The sequence below is a fragment of the Monodelphis domestica genome, chromosome 6, assembly GCF_027887165.1.
Source record: "Monodelphis domestica isolate mMonDom1 chromosome 6, mMonDom1.pri, whole genome shotgun sequence".
In the NCBI taxonomy this organism is placed as follows: domain Eukaryota; kingdom Metazoa; phylum Chordata; class Mammalia; order Didelphimorphia; family Didelphidae; genus Monodelphis; species Monodelphis domestica.
Genome location: NC_077232.1, coordinates 203254402 through 203277414, shown reverse-complemented (window position 1 = coordinate 203277414; position 23013 = coordinate 203254402). Strand labels below are relative to the sequence as shown.

Genomic DNA, 23013 nt, shown 5'->3' with positions numbered 1-23013 from the left:
TGTTTTTTTTTCTTTTATCTCTCACCTTTTTCTTTATGGTCTAGACACAACATGGTGACAATTTGATGCTTGTTTCTGAAGGCTGTCTATCCAGGAATAGTTTCTATAAGGGATTTGATATCTCAGTAATTATTTTTAAACAGATTAGGAAAGAATGTAGATTCAGAATGAATTTAAGGGCTGGGCTAGGCTTGTTTGGGGGGATTGGCTAAAAGACATAGTACATGGTTTGGAAAGATGGTGGTCTTGGCTAAAATGTTTTAATAAGGTTATACATGTCAAAAGACGTAGATTAAGACCTCCATTTACACCAATGATGAAAGTATCCATGTAGATGAGAACACAGTTCCTTTTAAGTATATAAGTATTGATGTTAGTATCCAAAATAAATAATAATGCATCATTATAAATTTTTTAAAATGATTATTGGAAAGTGGCATAAATCAACATCAGGATAAAATGTGAAATAAACCTGTAAAAATGTTCATTTTTCTTCCTCATGTGAGCTTGTGAACTAAGAGTGTTAAATTCGGCATCAAAAACCCTGGTTTCCATTCTTGTGTCTATTACTATTGTGTAGTATTCAGCTGGTTACTTGCCTTTCATCTATAAAGTAATGGGCTTGAATGAAATGATCTCTAAGGTCCTTTCAATCACTAAATCCAAGTCTGTGGTTATTATAAACAAATTTCTACTGAAGTATAGATAGCAGTTCTACAAACACTTATTATAGATGAGGCCATCTGCTAGGTGCTAATGACCAACCATGATAAAATCCTGCCTGGAAGTTTCTGCTTCACTTGAGTGTTTTTGAATGAATGAATGAATGAATGAATTCATGAATGAAAAAGAAAGTATTAAGCACTTACTCTATGCAAAGCATACTTTGCAGAGTCAAACAGAACAATTTCTCAATAGGTGTTTATTGAGTGCCTACTAAAAGCCTTGCTAAGTATTAGGGACATAAAAAGAGGAGAGAGACAGTTCCTACCCTCATGGAGCTCACTATCTATGGAGAGAGACATAAAAACAAATATACACAACCGAATATAGAATAAATGTAAAAATAATCAACAGAAGGAAAGAATTAGAATAAAGGACTAGGAAAGACTTCCATAAAAAGTGAGATTTTAACTGAGACTTAAACCATGTCAGGGAAGTCAGTAGTCAGAGCAAGACCGGAAAGACATTCCAGAGTTGGCAGAATTTGGAGACAACATATATAGGAGGTTTGTTTTAACTTCAAATCAGATGAAATGGCCAAGTGATTCTAAATATAGAGGAACAAAGCAGATGCGAATGCATCTTTTTTAGTATCATTTTCATGAATAAGAACTTACCCATTTTTGATGTTTGATTTGACACGTCAAATATTTAAACTTTGCAGAATGTCTAAGTCTTTAGTAAATGTAGCTACTGAGGTGGTGAAGGGGCAGGGAAAAGGTATTTAAAAATAGCTGTAAAGTCAGTTTACAGGATGCTCTCTTGGACAAAGGATGGCTTCAGGATCTGGCCAGAAAGTAGGGCTGCTTGTATGCATAAGCGTGGAAGGGTACTGTTCAGGGTTCTTGAAATTAGGTGCTTATGTTTGGTTGGTTTTGGCTAAGTGAGAATGTCTAACATTGCTCATCAGATTGCTTTCTTGAGGTCCATTAGGCTAGGGCTCAAAGTCGGACCCTGGGCTATCCCCACTAGTGCCTGAAAGGAGGTGGTGGTTGACATGGTTTGAATGGAAGGCTTCTTCCTTCCAGTTCCAGCTGCTGGTCTTGCTTGACTTTTTAACAGTAGCTTATCACCAGTTGATAACTGCTGTGAATAACTTATTCCTATTCCATTAGAGATGCTCCCTTAGATAATGACTGTTGGGGCTAAGCTGTAAGAGAGATGGTGGTCCAGGGGTTTATTAAGTAGAGGTGGTGGTCTGTAGGTTTAGAGAGACCATGTAATAAAGGAGGGAAATTGTTAGACTTGAACTATTCAAATTAAACCTCTGACTTTTACTAGCTGTGTGATTCTGCTCAAGTCATTGAATATCTGTGTGCCTCAGTTTACCAGTCTTTCTAGTGAAAGTAATAAAAGTTATAGTTCCTACAATTTGAGAATCAGAAGAGATAATATATGTGAACCTTTTGGCAAACTATAACGTAGTGTATAAATGTGAGCTATAATTAGGTTTTATGATCATACAGTTTCATCAGAGATTTAGAATTAAAGTCCAGGTCCCTCATCTCACTCAGAAGGATCCTGAGGCCTCTAGAAGTTAAATAACTTCCTCCAGATCACATGAGTAGTTAGTGTAAAATACTCATTTTGAACCTTGTACCTCTAACTACAAATCCAGTCATGTTTTCATTATACCTCATTACTTGGGACCTTCTAGTATTCAAGGGCAATTGTGCATTAGTCAAAATGAGCTCCCTAAATGACTTTGGTGGTGTTTGGGCTACTTTATAATATAGCTCAAATAATCTTCCATTACTGGATTCATCCAGTATTCACAAAGGTGTTTTAAAGCTTATTTATCTCACAGTTTTTGTTCTCAAGTGGAGAAGAGAGAGTGAAGGAAGAAGTTCTTACTCGAAAACTTAAAATAAAATAAAACAAAACAAACCCCCAACGGTGTGATGTTTAATGCTGTTGTCCCCTCCTTCCATCCAACCTCCCACATCTACATGTTGAAAAAGAAAAGACTACTTGAATGCCAAAGTGACTTCCTAAGGAGGAAGGAGCTGTCTCAGGAAATCCAGTGTTAGATACACTGGGCGTTGCCATGGGATACAGTCGTACAAGAGTATTTGCAGAGCAGATGGACTAAAGCTAAATAAAGTCTTACAGGTACTAAACGATGCTTTTTCTACATAAATTGCCATCAAACAATGGGGGTGTTATGAGCATTTTGCCGTGTTAGGGAAAATTCAGCAGCTTTCATTCGGCTGGGAGACCCCTACCCAAAGTCCTCATTCTAATGCCTCTTCATTGAGATCTCAGTGGGTAGGGGTGAGTGAGTGGGTGCATCTATACTTTTCAGAAGCTATGTTAGTGAAGCAAAGCTTTGATAGATACTACCACAATGGGAAACCTTCAAGTATAGGCTTGGCTGCAAGGACCAGACTAGCTCATCTTTGTAGCCTCAGTGCCCAGCTGACTGCAGGGTGATGAGTTTTTCAGAAATAAAAATCTCCAAAGATGATTTACCTAGAGGATTGTGATCTGTATTGGTGACAAGGAAAAGTACATGCCCTTAGAATATTTTTTTAAATATAAAACACTATTTTTGATTGTTTGAAGTGTTTTAGTGCTTCTTCTCATGGTAAGTCCTCTAATTGCCTTAAAACTACAGAAGTAAATTTGGATAATTCCATGGTAATGCTTTTCAGTGAGACAGGTGGTAAGTGACTAAGAACCAGTTTTTACAAGCCATTCTATTATCTCATAAGTCTAAAGTCTCCATCCCGTATGTTTATAACAAAAACAATAATTGTATTTATGACTATCCTTTTAATATCTCCAGACCATAGGCTGATAGCAAATCACAAAAAGTGATTTAAATCCCACTAAACATAATTCCTTTTAGGCCAATTTGTTAACCTAAGTCCTCTTCATTGGATGGTTGTTGAAGATTCCATCTTGTTTTTTTGCCCCACAGAACAGCACCATTTTAATTGCCATTAAATCCTAAGTAGACATTCAGTGAATTACCTAGGAAAATTACATAAATGTACAATACCTTTTAGGCTGTCTGTGGACTGAATACATGGATTATATACTGTGGGAATTTCTATGGCAACAGTAGATGTGCTCAGTGGAGATGCATTGATTTACTAATCCCCAACCAGAGGTATTGGGTGAGAATATTTACTTGAGAATCACATGTATAAATAGGAACTTTTGAATTATTACTTGACATTTGCTGAATTCTAACTATAAGGCAATATTCTACAGAACAAAGATTTTTTTAAGAAATGTCCCAGCCTGTAGGCTAGCAATCTAAAAAATATAGACTTCAAGTGAGAGACAAAAATATTACTGGGAGGGAACAGAATGATAACACAATGGAAGTAAAAGCTCCCATTATTAAATGTCCAGAGATTTGCAGTCCTACAGCAATAGTATTTGGAAAGGCTTTACAAAATAGCTCTCTGTGAGAGCTGGTGGATAAGATGTGAAAATATATGTAAACACTTTGTGAGCCTCAGAGCTCTATATGAACGTAAGCCATTATTATTATTTTCTTGTAAAAGTACAAGCAGATGATGATTCTATTTGTATATGCCTATGCGAGTGTCGCCATATAGCCAGGCTACTCCAACAGGCATTTACTAAATGCTTACTATTTGAAAATCACTGTTCTAGGCACTGGGGATGCCAAAACAAAATTGTTACTCTTCTTAGGGTTTCAGCTACTGCAGGGAAATAATATATTAATAGATGAATATGTTCCTGAGGATTTAAAGGACAAGAGAACATTGACAATTAAATCAGCAGTTCTCAAAATGTGGTTCAAGGACCTCTCTTTACAGAGAACCTACTAAGTCGAAACTATTTTCATAGTAATGCTAAAGGGTTTTAATTTCTATTGGAGTAAATATTAATAATTATACCCCCAACAATGGGAAGGGAAGAAGCATTTATTAAGGGTCTACTATGTGCCAGACTCTGTATGCTAAAAAGTTTAGAAATATCTCATTTGATCCACTTAACAACTCTGGGAGGTAAGTGCTATTTGTTGTTATCCCCATTTTACAGTTAGGGAAAAAGAGGCAGACAAGTAAAATGACTTCCTCAAGGTCACACAGGTAGTAAGTGATTGAGGCTAAATTGAAATTGAAATTTTACTTACTCCAGGTCCAGTGTTTTATCCACTCTGGATCCTGTTTAATCTTTAAGAATTTGAATGAGTTCTAAGAACAACGTTTGAAAATCATGGTAGTAAAGGTTCAGGAAAAATAAATAAATAAAAATTTCTCACAGGAGATGGTATATGTGAAACCTTGAATAAAGTGGACTACAATGCCAATTTAAAGAAAAAGATGCATGCTAAATTGGCAACACAAAATGAATGAGGGAGAGCAATATGAGATCGGTGTGAAAAGACTGGAATCCCATTATGTTATTGTTGTCCAGTCATTTTCTGTTGTGTCTGACTCTTTGTAACCCCATTGAGGGTGTTGTTGGCAAAGATACTAGACTGGTTTGCCATTTCTTTGGCTAGCTCATTTTGTAGAATAGGAACTAAGGTCAACAGAGTTAAGTGGCTTTCCCAGGGTCACACAGTTAGTAATCGTCTAAGGCTAGATTTGAACACAAGAAGATGACCCCTTCTGACTCCAGGAAGAGCACTTTATCAGCTGTGCCACCTAACTGCCCCATGAAGAGTCTTAAATGTCAAAAAGAGAAATTATCTTCTAGAGTGTCTAAGGAGCCACTAAAGATTCTTGAGTGGGATAATGAGGTGTTTAATCCTGTGCCAAAGGAAGATTTTTAAAAATACATATTTATCTTATTTTTGTTTGTTGTAACAGCATCTAAACTTCCCCCTAGTCCCTTCTCCATCCCTGATCCCAGAGAGATAACCCATATAACAATGGCTTTAAAAAATAAAAACAGAAAAAATATATTTCCATTTCAAAAACTGGTCAATATTTGAAAACTTTCTGAAATTATATGTAATGCTCCACATTCTTAGACCATACTCTAAAACTTATACAAAGGAGTGGAGGGTAACATCTCATATTTCATTTTTTAAGACCATTCTTTTTGGCAACATTCATTTTCCATTCTTCAATGGTTGTTATTTCCATTGACATTGGTGTAGCCATCATGTATATATTATTTCTTGGTTCTGCTGGAATCACTTTTCATCAGTTTATTCATTCTTTCTGTGCCTCTCTATGTTCATTATATTCACCCTTTTTTATTCCATTATCCAATGGAATATATCCAAATACCTAAAATTCCATTACATTCATATCCCACAATTTGTTTGGCCGTTCCCTAGTAGATGAGTATAAAGTTGTTTCTTGTCTTTTTCTGTCACAAAAAGTGATGCTAAAAATATATGGTGTCCCAAAAGCCTTAGTGCAGATTTAACTTTATTTAAGAGGCATAAAGCTACAACTGTCTAAAAAAGTTAGAAAGTTATTATTTATATATCTCAATGGTAATGTTATTTTATTAAAATTCAATATAACCATTGGCTTATACTATACTTCACTTTAGTTGCTCTTTGGACTTGATTTCTGGAAACTCAGAATAATCTGATAACTTTGATTTCATCTTTCGCCTCCATTTGTTTTTTCTATATTTGTCCTTGTTGTTTAACACACAGGAATACTCTAAATTCAATCCAGCCCACATAACATCCAAACACCACCCCCAAGCACAGAGAGATTCCCTTCATCTTTTCCTCTGATTTGTCCCCTTTGATCTCAGTTGTCCAAATATGGTTCTCAGTGTTTTGTTTTTTTTTGACAAAGATTCAGTTTTCAACCAACTATTAAAAATAGTGATTACCTGCAGGCATGTTAAGATTAAACTTCCTTGGAAAGGAATAGTTTCCCTTGAGTATTATTATTGTTGTTTGACTGCTCTTATTGTAACATACATCCAATTCTTTGTGACCCCATTTGAGATTTTATAGGCAAAGATACTGGAGTGGTTTGCCACTTCCTGCTCCAGCTCATTCTATAGATAAGAAAAGGGAGGTAAACAAAATAAAGGCACTTGTCCAAAATCACACAGCTAGTAAATTTCTGAAGTCAAATTTGAACTCGGGAAGAAGATTCTTCCTAACTCTTGGCCAAACACTCTATTCACTATGCCTCTTAGGTGCTTGCATAGAGGATGCTGCCTATTTATTAACATGTGTAAAAAAACCCTCCATGTGAACATCAGTGCTTGGAGTTCCCCAAGTACTACCCTATCTCTTATTCTTCCTACCAAGTGTCTGAGTCTAGGTCTGTCATCTGTGCTCTACTTTCCTTCTTCTCTATTATTTCAGATAGCTCATTTACTGACATGGCATAAATTAATTTTTGCTTCAATTTCTAGTGCTCCTAAATTTATATTTCCAGTTGTTTGTGCTGTTGAATGGAGAAAATCATGTGGTACAGTGGAAAGACCAATGTCTCTAGCGTTGGAGAACCTAGGTTCAAATTCTGTGCAATCTTAGCTAAGTTACTTAATCTTTCTGGCCATCAGTTTCCTCAACTGCAAAATGAGTGGATTGCGAAAAAAATATATATATACATATATATATGTATATTATCTGAAGTTTCTTCAAGCTCCTGATTCTTCTGACCCAGGCATCTTAAAATTATATTTTTTCTACAGACCATCCCCACATGGAGTCTTCCATTTCTCTAGTCATTATATATAGCTTAAATTTATCTTTAATTTTACTCAAACCAACTTCTTTATCAAATTCCCTCATCTATCTATTTTTTCCAAAAATCTTCAAGACCCCAAGCCCTTCCATAGCCCCAAATACCTTATTAGTTATTGAATTTAAGCCATGCATCCTTTGAAATGTATCTCAGATTCATTTTCCTCTCCTTTCCCACTGTCCCCACCCAGACTGGTGTTGTACCATATCACTGAATTACTTTAATAACTTCTCAAGTGGATTCCTTCCCACTATTCTCTGCTCTCTCCTAACCATTTTATTTATTACCATATGGAAAAACAATGGGAGAATTAGGATAATTGTGTTTAAAACAACTGCCTGACTTTCTCAATTAAAATATAACTTTATTTGCCTTAGTGATGTGTCTCTATACCTGATTCTGCATGAAACAGGTGGTTTCGGTGATCTTAGGCAAGTCCTTTCACTTTGCAGAAACTGCTTTCGCTTCTATAAGATTGAAGGCGACCATCCTGGAATTGGCTACCTGGCAAGTGTCTTGGAAGAAAATGTTACAGGACTTCTAGTGCTTTAAAAATGATAATTATTTGGAAAACATATGTTGAAAAATATTATTACATGTAATTGGGAAAATAAAATATATTTGAATTTTTTTAAAAATGGAAGTCATTGCTATTATTTATAGAAAGGATGAAGAGTACTTACTTAAGGTTTGCAGTTGTTTCTTAGCTGAGAAGCATCAGGCTATGATGAGAAGCCTGCAGGATACTAATGTTCCCCTTATGAGAAATCTATCACCCTAATGTTGCTAAAACTAATGGTATTAGCACTTCTTTTCTTCCCATGTTTATTCCTAGAATCAGTCACCTTGCATTAGAGCTCAAAAGTGTCCCAGTGGACCTCACCTTCAATCACTTCATTTTACAGCTAAGGAAATTAAGGCTGGGAGGTTAAATAAATTAGTCCAGGTCACACAAATCCTACCACAGTCATGTGAAAAATTCAGGTTTCCTGCCTCTTCAGTCATTTATTCTTCCAACTCCCTCCTGTTATCTTGCTTCTCTCATGCAGATGGTCTGTTTACTGTCTTTTGATTTCATATTTCTAAATGGTTGCAAACTCCTGCTTTGAGTGAGATTTTCATTTTTAAACTTTTTTCTGAATTTATAATCTTTTAAACTAAAAATGTTAATCATTGAAGGGCTAGAAATTGCTTAGATGTGCAGATGTGTTGGATGCAAAAATAAAGAAGATTTTTATTTAGCCAAGCTTAGAGACATTAGCACTACCTGTTACTCCAGGGAGACAGTTGGAAGAATTAATTTTAATAGCCAGATAGGTCAAATGCAGTATTTCTTTGAGTTAAGGTACTATTGGTGATTATTTTAGTTACATTTGACATAATGCTGTTATTCTCTGGTTTTGTGCAAGTGTATCTTGAGCTGGAAAGAAACTCAGGGATCATTTAAGCCAACCACTCATTCTACAGATTTGGAAATTGTGGCCCAGGAAGTTTATGTAATTTAGCAGTTTGCCCTGAATTTGAACCCAAGTTCTTTAGCTCCAGAGGCATTGGTCTTTCCACTGTACCACTCCTTTCTCCATATGAATTACAAAACTGCATATTCTATAACTATTTTAACTTAGTAAGATTGAAAGAAATTAAATTTTATTTATATTTTACTTGTCCAAAAAAGTACTAGCAAGCAGGAAAAAAAAAGCCCTGAAGTCTCCAACATTGAATGTATTATCATATTTCTTATAAAAGTAAACTTTAGTGAAATCATAGAATAGTAGAAAGAAATTTGAATTTGCAATTAGAGAAATTGAGTATAAATCATACATCTGCCACTTACTACTTTGTGTGACCCTAGGTGAGTCACCTCTCTAGGTCAAAATTGCCTTGTCCTAAAATGAAGAGGGTTTGACTAGGTTTGTTCAAGTATTCAACAAGAATTTTAAAAGTATTTCTTTGGATTAAGCACCAGGAATATAAAGTAAAAAACAAAAGAACCCTTTGCCTTCAAGGAGTTTACATTCTGTTTACAAAATCTAAATAAAGCCTTAGGTGTGCTCCCTTTTATAATATTAATTTTGTTTTCTTTATACTTAGTTATTGTGGTCATCTGATGTCAATAGCACCACAGAGCTTAATGATGCAACACATGTAATGAAAAGGCAAGCTCACAACTTCTATTAACTAATCCATTAATTCTGTATTTATTTGGGTTATTCCTAACTCTTTATTTCATAGTCACCACTAGAACTTGCTACAAGTGTTAATCTTTTCTGCTCTCTACTAGTGCTAGGGCCAGGATGAAATGTCATTAGAATAATATTTATTCTACACAGCCCCTTTTCAAGAAAGGATCAATATTGTCCTTGGGTGTCTGCTTCATTAAAAGACCATCTCATCATTGATCTCTCTGTGAAAAACATCAGGAAGAAGTGCCCAACTATTGATGACAGTTCATAGAACAGGCTGTTGTCTTTATTAGCCATTTCAAAAGGGGGGAAGGCTAATTCAGTGTTTCTATTGCATATACCTTCTTTTGCCCTAAATCTTGAAATAAGAAGGATTGCCAGAGAGAAAAAGAAATAGAAAGAAAATGAAGACCCAGAAACCCGTCAGAGGACACAGTAGGCAGCAGGGCTTTCAAGGAAGAGGTACATTGTTCACAGATGCAGAATACTGGGATTTCCCTTTCATGGGGTGTTGCCATGTGAAATTAAGGATGGCGTCTAGGTGAGACAATAAATAAAGCACTCAACCTGGATTCAGGAAGATCCAAATTCAATTATCACCTCATACTCTCTTACCAGCTGTGGGTCCTCTGACAACCTCCATCTACCTCAAGTTTCCTCATTTTCAGAAAGAGGATAATAATAGCACCTACCTTCCATGATTGTTATGAGGATTAAATGAGATACTGCTTGTCAAGGGTTTTGCATATCATAAAGTGTTTTATAAATATGTCACAATCCAATCTATGAAATTATGAGTTCTTCATGGCCAGGTACTACTGCATTTTGCCACTCCATGTATCCCCAAGACTTAGGACCTTGCTGGCACATGGAAAACATCAAATAAATGCTTACTCAATACTCTGCCAACATTATTTTTTAATTTTTTTTACAAAATAAAGTTTTTAATACATCATGCATGTTCAAAATAAAGAGGCAAAATTCTGATCCCTTTCCAAAATGGATTTTTATAGTGTTCCAGCACAGTGTTTATACAGGTATACAAACACTGATGAAGCAGACAAAGAAAAGAAATGGAGCATAGAAAGTAATTGGTGAGGGCAGGCTCAGAACTCCTATTGTTTGAATAAAATTCATCATTCCCCCAGGCCAGACTTCTGAAGATCTTAGATGGGCAAAGAAAGGATGAATGGACAGAAGAAAATAAGGCATGTGCTTTGGTGCATGGTCAGTGGAAAACATTGCAAGCAACATTATTATTATTACTATTAAAATTAAACATAGACCCATAAGTAGTGTTCCCCTTGGCTATCACATAGATGATGTAATTATATGTCCATTACACTCATTCTGTCTTTGCCTCTAATATGAGAACATCCTGGCCATTTCAAACTGTGTCTTCATCTAACAGTTTTGAGCCTGAAATTTTGGTTTGTTCTACCTGTGTTCCATGGACATTCCATTGTGAGTTGAAATATTGAGAGCAGTGAAAATTTATTCGTGGTAAAAAAGATTAACAAATTGACTCAATTAAACTATATTTAATTTCTAGAGTCCTGTAGTCTCCCATCTCATGTCTGGAAGAGGCATGGTTCACTGAATTTAGAGTCAAATATCCTGGGTTTAAGTTTAAAATCCTGAATTCCTATGAGATGTGTAATTCCAGGAAAGCCCTTTTATTTCTCTTTGCCTCTATTTGTGCATCTCCAAGATAAAGACATTGCTCTTGAAGATGATTTTCCAGGTTCTTTCCATCTCTGACATTATCTGATAATGTAATTCTAGTATTCAGCAAATAGATCATTAATTCCTGCCTTTCATTTCTATGATTTGATGAGCTATTTGAGTTTTGTACAGACAAAACAAAACTTACTTAATGTCATCAAATCTTTGCATTGATATTGATAGGGAATAGGGATTGGACCTAAGATTTCATTGGTAGATGGATGTCCCAATGAAGAACTTCATTTAATGATATAGGGCCTCAGTTGCTATGCTTCTGATAGTGTTAGACTATTTCCCCCAAGACTGAAAGGATAACTTGTTCTTGGTTGAATAACCAATATCAGGATGGGACAGGAAGTTGTCTTTTTGATTTGTGTGAACCTCTAATACATTGAGTTAGTGAATTGTTGTAAAAAGAAGTCTTCAAGCTAATTTCTTTTTTTTTTCTTTTTCAGGAAATGTACCCAGGGCTAGCTTTGAGAAAATACACAGAGTTCAACCGCTGCTGTGATTTACTAAACAACCACTTTATTTCGTAAGTTTCTCTATTTCCTTTTAAAGGGGGAGGAGGACCTTCAGAATGAAAATAGATGACAATCTTTTATTTGAGAACAGAACAGGATTTTGAATCTTTTTAAAAGGAAATAATGGATTATATTTCCTCTAAACTTACTTTTCTTGAATTTTAGCAGATTCTAGGAAAGAGTGGAATAATTTCTCTAAGAACCAGCTGTATATCTTTGATTTGATCTGTCAACTTTCCTCCTGATGAATCATAATGTTTATTATATCAATTAATAGGTCATATGATCACATTCTTACAATTTAAAGCTCTTGAATTTCACAGAGTGACTAATGTGGAAGGCTGATGGGCCTTATAAAGCCTATTCAAGAGGGAAATCTTGATTGGTTCAATAATCAGAGCTAATCATACCATTTTCCAGGTGTTCAAACTTAATCATTCATCCTCAGTAAGGTTCAAATGGATGACCTGCCCAAGTCAATAAGTTTACAAAGATCTGGACCATTGATTTAAGTCTTGGGTTCCATCTCTCTCTCTTTAAAGAATAGGACTGTACCATTAGAACCCTAATCCACTAAGTGACTCATAAAGTCTCTTCTAGCTATTGCTCTATGATCCTAAAACTGGACCAGTGCTCTTATTTTATAGATGAGAAAACTGAAACAGAGAATTTTTTTTTTAAATTAACATGGCTATACACATTCCTAGGATAAGAGATGTACATAGGCATTCCTGAAGGTGCCAATGGATACATATTTGTCTATAGGAGATTGAATCAATGTCTCAGACCTTGTTCAGCTTCCTGTAAACTCACCAAGTTGGTTAGGTTATCCTGATCAATCATCTACATTAGCATCCATCCAAAAATAAAAAAGTAAGCATTGGACCCCAATATGTCCCCATGAATACAGCTGAATATTGTGTATCTTTACAGATGTCAGCTTGTTCTTGATATTTATTTGCTTCTTGCTTTCTCTGTCTGGAGAGCACAATGTTAGTCCAGAAAACATGTGATGAATAAAGTTCTAACTTGAGAAACTAGGGATTAAATTGAGTTTATATGATAGACAGACGTGGCTGTCAGACAGATGAAATATGGTGGTGCATCTATAAATCTTAAAATCTTTCTTGCTCTTCCTATGTTGGCAAAATGTAGTGATTTCCTTTACTTAGTCTTGTCTCTGCTAACCCACACATAAGAAATCAGCCTCAACTTTCTTTTTTCTTTCCGGTTTCCTTCTGGGAATGAGACAAAATTGGCTTTTGCCCCTTCCATAATTGTCTATTATCTAACTATTAGATATAAGAGATGGGATAGAAGCCATCTGTCTGCACAACAGATGCCATCTGTAACACTTCAATCACACACAAAAAAATTTATAAACAGGTAGAAAAAGTTGGTTCCAAATGACACAACTTTTTTGCACTCAGAAATGGACTTGTAGGGCATTGTAACTCCCTGGGAGGGTATTCACAGTGATGTTTATAACCCTGCATTACTTGCCATCCTCACTAATGCTTGGTGGTAATATCATGGATAGCACAATCACTTTGTAGATGGCACCAAATTGAAGGGAGGTAGCTCTCCTTTGGCAGCCAATACCAGAATACAAAACAAATTCATTTACAAGTTGTCAGGAAAAAAATAAAACAGAATAGAATAAAAATCTGTGAAGATAAAATACCAGTTACTAAAACTTACAGAAAAGTCATGTACCATAAAATAGTTCAATTTGAAAAATATTTAATAGAATATGATTGTGAACTCTCAGTCAATAAGCATTTATTGTTTACTCTGTAATAGGCACCATGGATAGTGCTTTGGAGAGAGTGCTGGTCCTGGAGTCAGGAAAACATGAGGTCAAATTCGGCCTCAAATACTTGCTATCTGAATGACCCTGGGCAAGTCACTTAACCTCTCTGTAAGCCATGGTTTCCTTAAATGTTGACTAGGGCTAATAATAACACATATCTTCTAGGATTTTTATAAATAAAAAATGCAAAGCACCATACCTAGCACATGGTAAGTGTACTAGCTAGGGATCAGGAACTAAAGTTTGAAAGGTCTAAGAGAGAGAGGGGACAGATCAAAGGAGCACTACTTTCTCTCTTATGTAGAGCTATACAAGGGAAGGTGAGAGATTTGATCAAGGTCCAGAACTGAAAGGTAAGGAGGAAATCCCCTTCAGTCTCTGGTTTCTGGTTTCTTCCCTTCCAGATATTATCCTGATCCCCTTAGCACATTAAATTAATAAGGTGTTCAGTTTCTTCTGGCTTAATAAAATCTATTTATTCTTTCTAGTATTTAGGAATGGTAGGTTTAGGGTATTGGGAAAATTAGGAAATCCCTAATTTCTATTTTAACCTAAATTCCACTCAGGGGTTGAGGGCTCAGGTCTGGGGACCTGAGTCAGACTGTTGTATTTTCCTAATATAGAAGGATGTACAGTTATTGAAGTGATCAATTGAAAATCTTTGTGGGTACATAGTCTCTTATCTTCCCCATAGGGAAAACATCTCTATCCACTACTGAGGAAGGATGGCTAATCTGATTTTCTTCAGACAGATGAGGGATCACAACAGGTTGAGCTCAGCAAGATGCTCCTCTCTCTTCAAGTTCAAAAGAGAGAATAACCTTCTCCCCAACTGCTGATCTCCTTTTCTGTTGACAGCAGAATTCTATTCTCTTCTTGCCTGATGTTTTCCTGCAAACCAAGACCTTGCAATGCAGTCTGTAACTCTCTCATCCACATAAGTATTGTAAAAATGCTTATTGCCTTAGCTCTTTTCTCCTTATCCATGCCCCCCATTCCCCATTGTATTGTGACAATTAAAAATTCTGAGAGATTGGGTCCCAGGTAAGAAAATCAATTATTGATCAGACTAGGAATAATAAATAAAAATAAACAGTCAGTGACCTCAGTGAATGAACACTGAGACATTCAGCATTTGGATCATTAATATAATTTTGGAAGCTTAGTATTCAGCCTTTTGATAGACATCTCTAATCTGTGTTACAGCCCATCCCTGATTCCTTCTTCATAATGGAAATCACATGCCTAATCCTAGAATTCCAATTCCTAGATGAAGAAATCAGGCTACCCTCCAGTAAGAGTGCCAATTGTCCAATTCTTTTCAATGGAGGAATCCAAGGGCTTTGCCCTTGCACCTGCAGATATACTTGCCTTAAACTAGTTTCTGCTTATCAGACAAGATGTAGCTATGAACTCAATTTCAATAATCCCAATTTAGAAGCTACTTTGTGGTAGAGAATGTGAAAGCATTCCTTGGATTGTTAGAAATAAAAGAATGAAGAAAGAGGCTTGAAAAACAGACTGAGCATCAGCTTGAAATTATGATTACTTGGAAAATAATTATGTTTTATTATAAATAAATATTCTCAGTACAAAGAAAGGCCAAAACTATGCCATCAAGGTGCTCATATAATAATGGACAAGACAGCATTCAAACAACCATGAACATAGGAAATATATGCAGTGTAAGTGGAAGGAAATCTCAAATGGAAGGCACTAGCAATGAAGCTAGCAAGAACTGGGAAAAGTAGAATTTGCACTGAGTCTTGAAAGCAACCTAGAAGGGAAGATAAAGAGGGAGAGCATTCCAGGAATGGAGACCACTAGTGAAAAGGGAGTCGAGAGACAGAATGATCTGTGAGAGGAATTGAGAGAAATAGCAATAAAGCTAATGAATCTGTACCATGTAGACCATGATCATAAATCATGTACAAGTCTATACTAGGTCCAGAGAAAGCAAAGATACACAAACATGGCCCTAAAAGAGGCTACCAACTATAGGAAGCATGCAAATAGAAGGTAAGCTCTCTGGGCAAAAGGCTGTTTAGTTTTTGTTTTGTTTTGTTTACTTTTGTATCACCATGGTTTAGAACAGCGATTTAGACAGACATTTAACTGAATCTTCACTAAACTGGATTATAGGATGTAATGATAAATGCATATACAACTTAAATAGATGAGGATTTTTAATAACTTCAGTGCAGCATTATAATTTAAAAATAAGCGTGGTTGAGGGGAATACATGACTAAAGCATAGAAAAGCAATGTCTTATCAGTTCATTTATTCATTTGATGCTTTCTTTGACTTTTGTAATGGATTTCTGGCTATGCAGTAAGGAGAACTGGAAAAAGTTCAAAGGGGGGTCACAAATATGACTAAAAGATTGTACAATCCAGCCTATGAGGAGACATTAAAGAAAATAGAATTATTCATCTTAGAAAGGAAGAGGTAGGGGAAAATTAAAGCATAGTCTTAAGTAAATTAAGGACTCAGAGAAAAATGGGACCCATTTTCCATTTTTTATTAATGGAAAACAAGTAGAAAGATTTCAATAGAAGTATGAATGAATTTAGGTATGATTTCTTCACATTGAAAATGGTTAAAGATTAAAATAACTAAAGAGACAGTTTTAAGAATCTCCTCTAGGGAACATTTTTTTAATAGTATAATGCATCTTTCCAAATTGTTTAGAAACTAGAAGGCTAGGAAAAATGAGCTATCAGATCTTTCATGGAGGTTCAAAACACATGTTTCTATGATCCTGAATTTCTCATATCTCTTTTTTGTTAACACTTTAATCATTTTTGTGCATATTTGATAGGTAAACCATACTAACCATTAAGTCAAAATGATTTTTTTTGCTCTCTGCATCCTATTTCTTATCTCTCCAGCAGTTACTTTTGTGAACTTGTCCTCTGAACTTCAGAGTACTTTGGCTCATTCATTTAGCCCTCAACCTAGATCCTGATGGAGTGAAATAAGTATCTAGATTGTAAGGACTAAAATGGAAGGGACCATACTGAAAAAAAGCTATGAAGCCAAGTCTGTGCTAGAACATGTACTGAGTCTGGCAAGCTGAGATTCATGCACTTGTGACTAAAACATTGAATGGATATATTTTCATATACTCACACCACTTCTATGTATAAATATAAAAGTGGAAACAAAAGGTGTAAAAGATGATATATGGGAACAAGAAATATTTCAAAGTATTTTGTGACTTTTTAAATTTATAGGATAATGAAGAACAAAAGGTGATTTTAAAATACTGAGTGATTGAGTTGATAGTGATATCATTGATGAAAATATGTAAGATGGCAAAGGGAATTTGGTCAAGGATAAAGATGCTCCATGGGGATTTTCCAAATATTTGAGCATATTTTAATACCTTATTCACAAGCACCACTTATCAATTCATCATTGTCTCAAGCCCATCCTTTTTTCTTTTCTGGACATTTTACATGGGAGAGAAATTTTGTGAAGTGAAGTGAATTCTTTTGAGATTTCTTTTTACAACTTTTTTTCAGTCACTGTACCTATACTAAATTGTGACTGAATTCTTAAAATAGTCAAATAAATGGATAAAAATATCCATTCCTGGAATGTAAAAAAAAATGCTGATACATTTTGGAGTAGTTTTATACACCTGGAGTCCAGAGGTGACACTCCTATGTATTTGTTTGTTTCATTAAAGGTAACAAAAAAATTGTTTTCTAATCATGAATATTTACTGAGATAGTATGTTTTATTAAGTAGAATGCCCATAGAAGTAGGTCATAGTTGACCCTCATTTACTGATTTCCTTTTTTCTTTATTAAAGCATAGTGTGCAAAATAGTGTAGAGGATTGGACACAAAAAGAAGTCTCAGGTTATGGGTTTATACAGTGTTGGAATCATTGTTTTTCCATTTATTTCTCTACTTATTCCTCACATATTTACCCTGAGTTCAACAGTGTGTTGGGAAGTATATAGAGAGTACAAAAGAAATGTTAGATTTGTGTGTTTTGGCAGAAAGGACCTAATGATAATACAAATACATGCACAGAAACCTGAAAAGAAGGTTGTATATGTATCAAATGTAGTGAACTTTTAAAAATCTGTTGCTGACTAAGGGGAAGTTTTAACCCAAAGACAAATACACAAATCATTTTTCATCAGAAAAAGGGAAATTATATAAATAAATGATTACTTTACAGTAAGAATTTAGCTATAATAATTACTAAGTCATCTTAGGTCACAGTTAAGCAAAAGGAAAAAAAAAGACATGCTTACAGAAGAGGATGAAAACATGGAAAGAGACTGAAAAGCAGAGTATAAGAAAAAAATCTGTATCTTGTATGGGAAGTACTTCCATAAAGACAGAAGAAGCCTATAATAAGGTACTCCATTTTGGAAATATACTCAATAGTGTATCATGCACTGAAATTTCTTCTACATTAAGGGAATCCTAGGAAAAATTATGGCAAAAGATATTGAACAGAAAAAAAAAAAAGATCGGGCGTGTAGAGCAAATATAAAAGGAATGGTAAAAAGTCATCAAAGGATCAAGCTTTATTTTCAGAGGTAGTTTTCTTAGTGGGAAGTACCACTCTATAATGCCAAGTGAATTCACTTTAATTTAATTTCTGTAGTGAATATTTTAATTTTTTCCTCCTATGTCCTTTGCCCCTTTTTATCCTTTTTTCTACATGTCCTTTGCCCCTTTTCAAACCTTCTCTAGAGAACTCGGCATTAATGAAAAGATGATGAAAGGGAGTGTCTTCTCTCTTATTTCTGCTAACCCAATGGTTTTACCATCCAGGGTTATGATCAACTAGAGCAGGTGCTATCCTTAAGGAGGGAAGTCTTGCCACAACCCACTCTAATAAAATCTCCTTTCCAATCTTTCACATACAAATAAAATTCTGAATGCAACTTGGAGTGAGGGTAAGTAAAAGGAGAGTTCATCAATGATATCATCATGCTACATCCTGCCTGGTGATTGCTCCTTTTTTTTTTTCTATGATCTTTAATACCCCTTAAAAATTCTAGTAGTGAAACACAGCTAGTATTATACTTCAAGTTCATAAAGATTTGAAAACATAATGTAGATGATACCTGGTGTCCTCTGTTTTAAAATGTTCATCTAGAGCCAATTCCAAGCTAGGCAGAATTTCTTGAAACATTATTGCTCGATATCTCATGAGTACACCTGTAAGCAGCTGGAATGCATTAGAATATCAACCAGTTCTCAAAGGAGATATACTATATTTTGGGAAGAAGTCACTTCCCTTACCCCCATTTCTATCTTATCTTTACATTCACGGTGTCAATTTCTGAAACACTTTCCAACAAGCACTCTGGCAAGACCTTCTTAAATATTATGATATAATCTAATATAACCTGACATAAATGAAACAAAGATGAAGGAAATATGTGTCTCTAAAGTATTTTGAGATTTTCAGAATGTATATAATGTGTAAAGTTATTATTTAGAACTATAAAATTAATAGCAATTTGCATTTAAATGCTTGCATTGTTTAGGTTTTCTCTACTGTCACAATGGCTAACATTGCTAAGGCATGATAGCAGAGCTGGATTCTTTTTTACATGACTCTGGGAAAGACATATTTTCCTCCCTCACCTTGCTTTGCCTTTTGATCTCTGCTCATCATGGGGGAGTTGTGGCAGTTTTACTAGTTGGTGTAAAGCAGTAAGAGCCTCTTCATGGAAAATTGCTATGTAATATAAATATAAATGAAGAAGAGTGAAAAATGAGATGTCTATAAAGAGAAAATATGCAGTATCTATTCACTTTGAGTTTCAGAGAAGAATAGAGATCAATATGGTGAACATCACTTCTCAGGATAACAAATCTTTACCCTTTTTCGTTTCTCTTGAACTGGCACCAAGTTTCTAGAAAATTATGAGGGTGACATTTACTTCTGCTACTCTGGTCATAATTACTGTCATTGTGTCAGAACTGTCCTCAGGCATCCCAGATAGTATAGCCCTCTCAGGCTGAAATTTTCCATTTTCTGAGGTGCTTTTAAGAAAAAAAAAATGTCCTTCACATAGTCCACATCAGACCCTCGGCCAGTAGTAGAGAATTAGCCCTATCTCTGGATATGACTGCCATCACCCTTTATTTTTTAATTTTCTTTTACTGGATTTCCTTTAAGTATGATAAATTTCAATTTGCTTTCTCAGCATAGTTAACAACCTTGCCTCCCTTTTTCGTTTGCCTTAATATTCCTTTTGATGAATTAACCTTTTGTCCTCTCCTAAACGGTAATGTTAGAAATGGTTTCATGCTTCATTGCTTCTTAATATTTCTTAGGTAATTAGTTCACTGTTACAGTAGGTTGGATGATCCTTATCGAAGACAGTGAGTGGGAGAGAGTCTATCAACAGACCTGATACTACTAGTGACATAAAATTGGTCTTGTTTCAAGGAAAAAAGGCAATCATGAGTCAGGAAAGCTTGAAATGTAAGTTAGTGAAGCTAAAGAAATTGAACTGAGTTTCTATGAAAGGGTCCTTGTATTTACATAGCTCCTTTTCTTGAGCAACTAAGATTTAAAGACTAAATATTGAACTTACCTGCTCTATGGAAAGCTCTCTACAAGTTTCCCTAATGAAGAATGAGGGTTCATAAGTCCTATCTTGACCTTCTCTATGCCCATTCAATTTCAGTCATTTTCTGCTTTTTCAGGGAGTAGTATGAACAGTCCTAAAACTTGCCTTGTAAAGAGTCCAAACATTAATTCTAATCCTTTCTTATTTTTCCCTTGGATGTATGAAGTAAATCACTCTTGATGATAAATAGAATGGCGCTACTGACTGTGGCATAGAGCTTTGAATGTATTAGGCAGAAGTATTAGTAAATCAGGTCCTAGAGTAAGGACCTTTTTCTCCCCTTGGCTACTCTGCATAGCATTTTGTAGGGCCATGTGGAGGTAGACTCTAGAGATTCAGGAAATCTGACTTTAAATATCTAATGTAAGTTATTTTTAAAACTCTTGATTTTTTCCCATAAAATTTCTCATATTAGCTCTCTTGAGGACACCATCCAAGGCAAAATAATAGGCAAGATTTAGATACAATATGGGGTAGTGAAAAGAATATTAGATTTGGAGTCAGAAGACTAGATTTGAATCTTTGCTAAAATGGTTACTTTATGCCTTTATTTTTCTATGGGTTTTGAAAACTATTAGAAAGAAAGAGGACTGGAAAAAGGGTAAACTTAGGGTAGAAAGTGGTGAGTTTTGCTATGGACATGATAATTATCCCCATACTGATGAGGGTGTCCAGAGAGAGATATTTCAGCAAGCAATTGGCAATGCAGAATCAAACATCAGGAGAGAGGTGAGATCTTGATATAGAGCTTCTAGTATCATCTACATAGACATGACCATTAAATCCCGAGGAACTTGAGAGGAGAGTATAGTACGAGATCACAGGTTCCTTATGTATATATTCACTAACCATCCCTTTCACAACATATTCTAGAAATTTAACAGAAACTGGAATCAATTCTGTTTGCACATAGTTGGCAGACTTGCCCATCTGCCTTTGACATTCAAGAAGATTTGTTCATCTTCAGTCCAATATTAGCTCTCCAATTCTCTGAAACATTTTGAAGATCATTCACAACAGTCTCATTTTCCAGTTCCATCTGTACATAGGATTTTGGTCATTTTGATCTGCTGATTTGAACTTCTCAAAGGCACCTTGTTTCTCACAAACTCCTTATTTATAGGATTTCAAATTCCTGTTAGAAAATTTTACTCTGTCCTTTCTGGTCCAATGATCATTTTTTCTTTTTCAGAGAACAGTAAATAAAAACTATAATTGCCTCTGCCCTTGATCCTAACCCTCCTTCCTAAGGCCCACTTTCCTATGTTTATTATTTAGTGACAGATTACTGAACACCTATTATTAAAACTTGAAAATGCTATTTTATGACAGCGTCAACGTATACATATGTCCACAATTCGCTGCCAAAAAATAAAATTTACCTTGATTATTTATGAGGCTAGTACAGATGTTAGTTATTTGAAGTAGCCATCACCATTATCATGAAATTATTTAAAATGCCATTTTGACCTCTTCTGTTGCTTTTATTCAATGGCTCTACTCATAGCTAACTTTCTAGGCCCTAAGTTATAAGGAAATTCAGCTGAGACCTGCTGACTATATTATGATATTTACATTTTAAATTCAATGGTTTCCATGATATTATAAAATTCCCACTTTGAAGTATCCTACTTTGATACTTCATTGGGCAGGTACCATTCAAGAATATGTACTCACCATCGGTTATCTCTTGCTATGATACTAGCACCTCATTTTTTCCTCTTCTATATCACTTTGATGACAGCATTTATACCATTTTTCTTATATTCTCATTTCTACTCTTATTCAATAACCTCCAATGGCTCCCTGTTACTTATAGGGTCAAATATAAAATCCTCTCTCATTTACAGTTGGTGATTAACTAGTCCATTCTTATCTTTCCGGTCTTAATTCACTTTTAATCCTCTCTGCATCCGCTATCATCTAGCATCACTGACTTATTGTTCCTTACCTATGACACTGTTTTCCTATCTCAGTGGCCTGGATGGTTTGTCTTCCATTCTTGGAATCCATTCCTCCCTCACATTTACCTCAGCTTTCCTGGCTGATTTCCAGATTCAGCTCAAATTCCAAATTCTGCAAAAGGCTTTCTCTTTGTTCTCCCCCACCCCCTAAGCTGCTAATATGTTCCTCTCTTAGATTACCTTGTATTTCCTCTCTATATCTTCAATGAGCAAGGGTATTTACTTGTTGTCTCCCCATTAGTATGTATGCTCCCTGAAAGCAGAAACTGGTTTTGCCTTTTCACATGCCCAGCATATAATATAGTATCTGGTAGACAAAAAGTAAACATGTAGTAAACTCTTGAGAAGCTGGCTAGAAGAAAAAATAATCTTGCTATAAGAATTTGGAGAATATAAATTATTAGTAGAAGCCCTTGGCCTTTACTTCATGGAGGCTCCAGTTTTTCAGAGTTGTTACCAAAATATCACCATTTGTCATCATAAGAGACGGTGTGGCATAATGGATATAGTAATTATCTCAAAGCCAGGAAGACTTGGGTTCACACCCTACTTCTGACATATACTGGTTCTCTGATACAGGATGAATTTCTTAGACTCTTTATATCCTAGATAAATCTATAGACAATCAAATTTTAACATGTTCATTATTTTAAGGTACCTAGGTATCTCCCTCCCTTCCTGTCCTCCCTGTACTGCAAAAGGCATCATTTCAAAAACACACACACACACAAAACATATATATATATAATTATACATGTATAATTATATATATATAAATCTTATTTCTATTTATCAGTTC

At 35.2% G+C, this 23013-nt stretch overlaps 1 protein-coding gene across 3 annotated transcripts in view; it reads left to right on the top strand.

Moving 5' to 3' along the window:
* MARCHF1 (membrane associated ring-CH-type finger 1) overlaps positions 1 to 23013 on the top strand; it is a 1076407-nt gene that overhangs the window by 352629 nt on the left and 700765 nt on the right. For all 3 annotated transcript variants that reach the window (XM_056802855.1, XM_056802853.1, XM_056802852.1), the window contains exon 2: positions 11749 to 11828. The gene's annotated coding sequence lies outside the window, so the exon portion shown is untranslated. The remainder of the gene's footprint in view (positions 1 to 11748; positions 11829 to 23013) is intronic.